This window comes from Tachypleus tridentatus, chromosome 4 (assembly GCF_004210375.1).
Source record: "Tachypleus tridentatus isolate NWPU-2018 chromosome 4, ASM421037v1, whole genome shotgun sequence".
Classification (NCBI taxonomy): domain Eukaryota; kingdom Metazoa; phylum Arthropoda; class Merostomata; order Xiphosura; family Limulidae; genus Tachypleus; species Tachypleus tridentatus.
This window is the reverse complement of record NC_134828.1, coordinates 53,755,658-53,765,491: the sequence shown is the minus strand read 5'-3', so window position 1 is coordinate 53,765,491 and position 9,834 is coordinate 53,755,658. Positions and strand designations below refer to the sequence as shown.

The 9,834-nt window shown below is 33.4% G+C and overlaps 1 long non-coding RNA gene across 1 annotated transcript; it reads right to left on the bottom strand.

Moving 5' to 3' along the window:
* Positions 1–2,285: 2,285 nt before the first annotated feature.
* On the bottom strand, positions 2,286–6,779 carry LOC143249155 (uncharacterized). The gene is made up of 2 exons (XR_013027607.1): positions 6,601–6,779; positions 2,286–2,596 (listed from the first exon to the last, which is right to left on the bottom strand). It is a non-coding gene; the product is annotated as an uncharacterized LOC143249155 (long non-coding RNA).
* Between the last annotated feature and the right edge of the window lie 3,055 nt (positions 6,780–9,834).

Genomic DNA, 9,834 nt, shown 5'->3' with positions numbered 1-9,834 from the left:
CCTAGAAGTTGCCAATGAGAACTGTTGAATATCTTCCTTCGCCATGATATGTCGGATCAAAATTGGGGACAGCTACGACCTGCTAGCTCTTATGTAACTTTGCACAAATATTTTGAAGCACAGGATTAAAGACATGGTGATTATAACTTATTTTTGTATTCTCTGTTTAAAATATTCGATAAATATCTTTTAAAAATCGAAAACAACTTTTAGATTTGTTAGGTTGTTGTTGAGCGCAAAGCTACACAATCGGTTATCCATGCTCTGTCCACCAAGAGTATCAATCTTACCGCTGAGCCATAGGAGGAGTGGGGCTAAGCAAAGCGTAATTTGAATCCATGACGCAATAGAGTACATGGTAAAAGTACCATTCTTAACTACGACAGCACATCTGTTTTTTAACATTCAAAGGCTAATAGGGTTACACTATTTTTAATGCGGAAATTTATATAGTTTTGTAGCTAATATGACAAAAATTATTTAAGACGTTACGTTAGGCGTAGAAAGTTCAAACCAACTGTACTTCCTACATTGTTTTATGTAAATCTTTCTCCTTTGTTTAACACGTCTTACTTTAACAAAAAAGAAATTCGAACATGGTACAACAATTTTCGTTTCTTTTTTAAGTGTCAAATTTCAAAAGCAAATCAGAATTTTTATAAAAGGGTGTTGGCCTTCCATGAAGTCAAGAAACTCTTTGAAAATATTATTTTCTTTATTAGGTCTCAGGGTGCCTTTGTGAGGTAGTTCATCGTTAAGGAGGCTGCAGATCTTAAAGCCCCCTCACCCACAGATTTAGTATATCTTACTGCGCTTTATCAATTAAAATCGTGGTCATGCTCAGTTATTTGACCATAAGTGATTACTAGCAGTCAAATGTGGTCAAATTTAGGTTTTGCTTAAAATACGGTTTATTAGCCAGTAGGTTTTCATTAAGATTGTCGTTATTGCTTTCAAGCATATCTAACAAGAAATATAGTACCTAACATTGTCGTGTTTATTAAGAGCTTATAACTTACCAGATGTCCCTGGCCTTGAACCAAACTTTCTATAAAATAAGAGTATTTATCATAAGTACAACAAAATATAAGTATATTAAGAATTTACGAGGTTATTGACAAAAATCGACTTAATAAATCCAAAGCCTTACCCTTTTTCCATGCTTTCACTGATTGTAGCAGTCTTTTCAACAGCAATGACATTGTATGGGAAGCCTAAATAGCCGTTCTACATGACACTGTTACATTTCTTACATTAATACAACCATATGATGTTAGTAATGAAAGTTATTTTATTAATTGAAAGGTCTGTCATGTTTATCTGACCGCAGTAGTAGTATAGATGATGTTAACGAAACAGCGAAGTTATTTACAGAGAAAGAAAAATATAATCAAGAAATTCTTTCAAGTGACTAGGGAGAAATGAAGGATGCCTCCGGAAAGTAGAAACTCCTATAAACAGCATCATCAAAGGAGCTGAAATATTGAATTTGATTAGAGTGGGAGTTCCACAAGGTTCAAGTCAGCACAATCAGCAGCAAATGTGTTGAACCAAAGTGTGCAGAACTTTGTACAGGTTGTGACAGGGAATGCTCTTCAGGTTAAACCACACATCGAGTGGTAAATGTTAGTTTAACTGGAAAAGTTGCGCAGAGATGTTACAATGGAACTGTTCAACGATTATATGTTGTATAGGAACGGCAAGTGCATTGTAAGGTATATATTTTCCACTGAGGAATTTTCTGAAATAACGTGATTTTATGTTTAATGTCAATTGCATATTTACTTTGATTATAAACCAAATTTTTTACACACTGAAATGTCTACATGAAGAAGACAGGGCTCACGAAAAAGGTTCCTTTCCAGAGACTGTTTCCATATAACCCAGGTTATATTAATATTTTACATTTATCAGAATCTTCATTGTAAAATTTTTCACTGGATTAGAGATATCATTCTTAATTAACTTTTGGTGTATTTTAAGAGGAACTAGTTTCATCCAAGTACAGTATATCGTTATTTTTTCAATAAGAGTTACATTTGTTGAGAAAATGGTTTTAAGCAACTCAACCTGATATTTGTTGGTCAATAATATATTAATAATGTACTTAATTCTTAAGGTAAATGTTTGAAACCACTGATTACTAGTCCACCAGAAAGATATTAAGTTGTAAAATATATTTCTTACAAAAGCACAATATATCGTTATAAACTGTCCTTACACCTTTACCTTTCAATATTTTATGCAGATTTATACAAATGAAACGCCATGTAAAGTTCTTATGCTCCACTTTAAATCTTACAATACATTTATTTATTGACACTGTATGAACAAGTTTAAATAAATAGCAGCAACACCTTACTTGAGAAAATAGACAATTTCATCACACGCATATACTGACAAAAAAAAGGAAATAAAAACATATCTTGATCTTTAATTAAGTTCAAGATTCATTGTATTTGTTAAAATCAGTCGGGATTCGAACTTGGTACTCTCCAAACTTCTGCGATGTTTTCAGCAGCTAAATCACCACGTTAGGGATAGTACTCTTCTTAGTTTTCTATTCACTGTGAATTTCCATCTTTAATAGCTATTGCTGATGAATATAAATACTTCGAATAATTAAATATACACTTTAGGAAATTAAAGATTTTTAAATCGACGAACGTTGCTATTCTATCATATTTCTTACTTAATATCAAACATTTTTCTCAAATAGAATATTATAATACACTTTCATAATATAATTATATAGTTTTAATCAATTTTTGGAAATTCAGGTGAATATCTACCATAAGGCTTCCGCTTTGTAAATTACAGAAGTAACAGTAAGTTTCAATGCGCTGCTGTATAAAATGTAAGATATATTACCAACATCTTACTTTTTGTACTATTATAAAGATTCCGCTTTCTACATATAGGTAGAGCATTTATTTAGTGCTGTTATCAAACAAGTTAAGACCTTATGTGGAGTAGTGCTAACTATTAAGAATCTATGCAACAGTATCGAGAAAAAAAAGGACCCATAAGAAGTAGTGCTTCCTACCAAGAGCTCTTGAAACAGCATTTATAATCATGAACTCATACAGCAGCATTTACTAACAACACTCATGCAGTAGTATTTACAATCAGGAACTTGTGTGAAACTTGTAGCTGTATTTGCTAAGATAACTCATGCAACAGTATTTATAATCAGGAACTCGTGTGGAAGCATTGCAGCAGTATTTACTAACGAAACTCACCAAACAGTACTTAGTAATAAGGAGTTTGGAGTTTTTGGAATTTCGCACAAAGCTACTCGAGGGCTATCTGTGCTAGCCATCCCTAATTTAGCAGTGTAAGACTAGAGGGAAGACAGCTAGTCATCACCACCCACCGCCAACTCTTGGGCTACTCTTTTACCAACGAATAGTGGGATTGACCGTCACATTATAACGCCCCCACGGCTGGGAGGGCGAGCATGTTTGGCGCGACTCGGGCGCGAACCCGCGACCCTCAGATTACGAAGCGCACGCCTTAACGCGTTAGGCCATGCCAGGCCCCTTAGTAATAAGACTCGTGCAATAACACTTGCTATAAAGAATTCGTCTAAAAATACTTTCAATCAACACGTCGTGCAAAAGATTTCCTGCAACATTACCTTTTTAACAAAACTTATACAACTGTATTTTCTATCATGAACCTATGTAGAACAGTGCTTACTATCAAGAAGTCATGATATAGTACTTACTGTCAATACTTATTGCCAGGAATTAATGTAAGAATACTTACCAAAAAAACTGGTGTATGATATGTAATATGAAGAACTCATGAGTGTACTTTCAATCATTAATATAGTTTATAATACGTATTTTCAATAAATCATGTAATAGTACTTAGTATAAATACTTCATACGATGCTAGTTGCTGTCAACAAGTCACATGGAACATTACTCAATACTGAGAACTAATGTGCATGAGTAATTACATTAATATATTGCGAATGGAAGCATTTAACTTTAAGAACTGAGCAAATGGTACTAGTTATTCGGTATTTATGTAACAGTACTTCCGGTCAAAAGGTTAAAAACTCATACTGCAGGATTTATGCATCAAAAACTTACGCTGCAGTACTTAGCATCAACAACTCATACCATAGTACTTTCCACCAATAACTTACGTAACAGTAACTGCTGTCAATAACCGAAGCTGTGGTGTTATGGAATTTCTAGGAATAATACATGCTACAGTACTTATCATGATCAACTTATGTTAACATTTAAAAACTCATACAATAGTACTTGCAATGGAAGAACTCAAGCAACAGTACTTAATACAAACAACACATGCTACAGTATGAGAGATCAAATCTAGTTGTTAGGCTTTTGAAATTGTTTTTTTAAATAAAGATCTGAAATGACAATCAATTATTTTTCTACTTTTATAGAGTAATGCCTACGTTAAAAAACTACTATAAAATAATTGGATCTTCCATGACTGATTTCTAATATACAACTTAAGTATTAAAATAAAAGACATTTGCTACAACGAGACCCGTTAACGGGGTCGTGACAGCTACTGGGTTACACTGCTACATTCAAAATAATTGCTTGGAACAAACAACCAGTTAACTGTGACTATTAAGAAAATAAACAATAACAATATAACAATTCTATTTTTAGAGTCCTCACAGAGGTGCACATATGACAGAATCTGCTCAGTGCACTCAAGGTAAAAACCACTCATTGCAATTCATAAACTGCAGCCATATTTTTCCAAGAACATAGTTGGTGTAATTCTCCCCATAAATCAAACAATCGCAAACAGACTGCTGTTTGGAATATTTTGTTTTCTTTCTATTGTTATGTTTTTGTGCCACCCACCTCAAGAGAAGTAAAGTCTTCTTTATTCACAACTTTCTCCTGAGAAGTGTTTCGTTGCTTTTCAGGTGTTTCAGCTAACAAAGAGGTGGGGCGTTTCTTTCAGATTTATTTATTTATTAATTAATTTAAAATTAAATTATCTAAAAAGACTACAGCATTTTTGATGGGTTTACTATTCCTATACTATTACAATGTGTAACAAGTAGCCCCACAGCATGTCAACGACGTGTAGCATCATGAACATCCTCTAAAAAGAAAGACCAGTCCCCATTGCCACATTTCATATAATAAATGACATCTATAGATATTCTCTATGGCCCCATATACGTTCCAAGTATCTCCAGTTGTTAAGGCAACATTAAACCATTTCTGTGCAAAAAATGGCAAACAAGTTACTCAGAAGGTAAGAAAAAAACTCTTTTGTTTCTACCTTTCGAAAGCTTCTCGGGACACCATTTTTTAATTCATAAGTGAAATCGAAAAGGGCTTATCACGTGCTAAAATACACATTTTTTAACATTATATATTTGGAAGTATGAGAACTATGACAGTTTAGTAGTAACTAGCCTGGTCTTCCTTACTTATTTATCAATAACTAGAAACTTCATGTGGAACAGATTTTTAGTGTCAAAAACTCATAAAAAAGTATTTAAAGTCAAGTATTCACTCCATGGTTTTTAATATCAAAACTTTCATGTAACAGAACTATCAGCAACTTAGTCTAGAGTACTGACAGTCAAAAACTCGTACAATGGTACTTACTAATACACAGAGATGTTTACATGTATGTACACTGTCAAGAACTTACGTGCAACAATACTTATTATGCACAACTCATGCAACTAAAATTAATATTAAGAACTCGGATGAAATATTCCTTAATAAATATCAAGAAGCCACACACAATATATGATTTATTATCAAGGTTATGATCATTTTATTTTCTACAATTTTCAGTTAATAACGCCACCACATTGGTTGCTTTCAACAGAACTAATCGTTTAAGATTATTGACACTGGCTTGGATTCTCTTAGTTTTGTAGAAAATATTTATTCATCTCCTTTCATTTTATTCAAACACAAGCTATAATATATCAACAAGTGCACCTATACGATAGTACTTTCTATCAATAACTTATGTTGCAGCAACTGAAGCAGCGATGTTACGAAATTTCTAGGAATAACTGAAGCAACAATACTTATGTCAGAGCACAGACAATTAAAAACTCGTATAATACATGAGTGTAATAATATTTTTAGTTTGTTTGTTTAAAGGCAAGCTTTGTAATGGGCTATCTGCGCTATATCCACTGCAGGGATCTAGCCCCCAATTTAGAGTTATATAAGCCCTCAAATTTATTGCTGAGCTACCGAGGGGCGTATTTATATTAACACATACATACACACGAATATGTAGATGTATATTAGCATACACACATGTAAATATACATATAGTGTGTAAACGATAGAATAATGACTCATTTAGAAGAAAACAAAATAATATTTCAAATTATTCGAAGAAAAACTACAAGCTTATGTAATATAAGTGTTTAGGTTAGCTGTTTATAATTTTAATAATGATGCTCATACTTCTTTCCCGCCATTTTTACTATGCTAAGGTTATTACGAAGATGTATACTGAATTCTTACACTACCACATCTGACAGTAATCAGAATGGGAGAAGAGTTATTATATGTTTTATTTTGTTTTTTTTTATTATTTAACTACATCACATACCTCGAAGAAAAATACCTCTTTCGACTTGTTCCACTTTATTTCACTCTGCTGTCTTGTTGAGCAAAGATCGAAGACTCAACGAGGATATTCGCAAGGACGTCTGTCGTTCGCTTGCTATAAAAACTGTTGGGGAAAGGTTACGACACAGCATTAGTAGGATGAACAAGTACGTAACGCTGTTTCTTCTCCCAAAATATCATACGTCACTCGCATGCGGTGATATTTACTGCTGCTTCTAGGGTACCAGCAAAACCTGGTATTACAGATTAACTACACGTAAATAAAAACAGTGAAACTTGTTTTTGTAGCACAATTGTTTTCTAACCTAACGTTATTGGCATGTGAAAAAAAAAAGAAGACAGAAACATAATTTCTTTCAGTATCCAAATATTATTGGATCGTTTATGAAACATACTAAGAATAATCTTCAAAGATACTTTTTTTTTAATGTCTATTGTCATCTCTTAACATCGCACTGTGATGAAATAAACTTAAGAAAATAAATAATTTTGAAAGCTTTATGACAGTAATCATACTAAGCAGACATAACACAAGAAGACAGAAAGTAATATATTTTTACAGTGTCCACTTTTGAATTAAAAGGCGGGAGAAAAAAAGGATTTGCTCTAATTATCTCTAACGTTAATGATATGGCTATACTAAATTATGTGACTTCGTTTGTTCTTTACAAAAAGTCTTAAGTGATGTTGTAGAGCTGTGCTAATTCACACAGTTGTAGGTGTTTTTTTTTAAAGATCGGAGATAATGAACCATGACCTGAAAGTTTATCAATGCCATTTTTAACACTGAGAGCGATAGTGTGGACTATTAATCAACTTAAGAAGGATGAAATAATACCACAAATGGCAAACTTTTATCAGGTATTCATAAGCATGAAACCCAAGGCTGACTGTAATTAAGCACAAAACTACACGATGGGCTATCTGCTCTGTCTACCACGGGTGTCGAAACCCGGTTTCTAGTGTTATAAGTCCACAGACATATTTATAAAACAATAGTCTTTGTTATCAGTAAATGTTTATATTAAGATCTTAGTGGCAAGCTTAATGGCTTATAATTAACATTTGTAGTTCGATCCTTGCAGTAAACATAGCAATGAGCACTGTACTTGTAATATAGTAGTCCTGATGACGTTGAAATATTCTCGTATGGAACAAAATGAAACAAATTTGTTAGGATCTGTAAACTTATGTTGTACATTGTAGCATTTTGATATTGAATAAATATGATATGCTTACGAGTGTGGCCCCGATGGCTCAACAATTAGCTCGAAGCATGATGCGTAAGAATTTTGTGGCGTTTATCATTAACCTTTAACAACCAAAGCCACTCTGGGGCGTTTGTTACAATTTAGTTTTTTATGATGCAATGATGTGTTAAAGGTTAGGATATATAAATCACATTTAGGAATACAAAACATTCTTCTCATTGGCTGTAAGTGTGGTTGAAAGAAAACATTTGGCTCCACAGTTCTCAACAGACATAAACAAATGTCTGTAGCAAACAACGGTCGACATTTTATATCATTCCTGATATTAGAACTTGGAGTAAGTAATTAGTTTCTGATGGCTTAGCGATAAGATTGAGGATTTATAAAGTTACAAGTAGGTTTCAATACCCGTGGTTGGCTGAGCACAAACAACCCATCATGTATCTCTGTGCTTAACAATAAATAAACAAATTTATCTAATGATTTTTTTCTATCAATTTGTTAAAGACGTTTTATGAATTTTCACTTGTTATACAGACTATATTAAAGCATACAAAATTTTACAGACATATTAAACACTATGTATGACAACAGTACTTACCCGTACTTTGTACTTGTCATTTATAGTAAAGCTACTAAGGCGTCTGTTACTGTTCCTAATTTTGAAGGCAACAGAGGGAAGGCAACTGTTCAGTATCATCCAACTACCCATCTTTGAGAGGAAGGGCAGCTGTTCACTATCGCTCTATTACCCATCTTTTAACTACTGCCAAAGGGAAAGCAGCTGTTCAGTATCACCCTACTACCCATCATTGACGCCATCATTTCACTCTTGTAACGCATCCACAAATTACGGTATGATACCACACGGATTCGAATCTTTCTCGCCAGCTCCGAAATCCAGAGCTATACAGGCCCAATCCGCCCTCTCAACCAATAGAACATGCAACAAAAACGTTAAGTAAACATTCCATTGTCCTAATACTTCATTCTAGAGGTGTTTTACTGGCGTTAAAAATGGATATGAGTTGAAAGTTAGGTTAAGTTTACAAAACCGTACAACTTGGCACGTTTTAAAGTTTATCCTCATTTTAACCGTAGCGTTTTGCCATGTTCAGTAGAATATTTTTACTTTCTTTTTTATAAATTCAAAATACTTATAAATTGATTCTGAATTACTTATGACGTTTCAAAAATAGCATCTCAAGTAAATTCATATGAGAATGGATAATTTGACAGAATGTTTTTTTGTGTTTGTTTTTGCACAGCGGAATGTGTGTTGACTTACAACACTAGAAACCAAGTTTCGATACTAGTGATAGGCAGAGCATGCATGGCCCACTGTGTAGCTTTGTTCTAAAGTGTTTTGTTTTTTCAGGTACATAAGCTTATTCAGCTGATTTCTTGGTATAGAAACTGAGATATTCAACAGCTTTATCTTTATTGAATCCTTCAGGGGCGTTGCGATATAAGATTACAAAAGTAAAAGCGCTGACACCAGTGTTATAAGGCACTGACATTTGCATATATCTTACTGATAAGCAGTATTCTTTAACAACTTGTAATTCAGAAGCAAGGTGAGATACTTTTAGCAAATAACTTCCTTTCGAGGCGCGTTACATGTATAGACTATATTATTGATATAATTTCAAATGAATGCAATTATAACAATAATATAGTCTATACATGTAGAGATTAAAGAAAATGTATAATTGGAATACTTTACAAAATAAAACAAAGAAAAAATCCAACCATAGTGTTTAAATATGCCCAGATTTCATGACTAGTTTAGTTTATTTGGAATTTCGTGCGAAGCCACATCAAAGCTATCTGTGCTAGCCTTCCCTAGTTTAGCAGTGGAAAACTAGATAGAATGCAAACAGTCATCACCACTAGCCGCTAACTTATAGAACTTGTAGGCTACTCTTTTACAAATGAATAGTGGGATTAACCGTCGCATATAACGCTCCTTTCAGCTGTAGGATAGCTCATTGTGTTGTTTT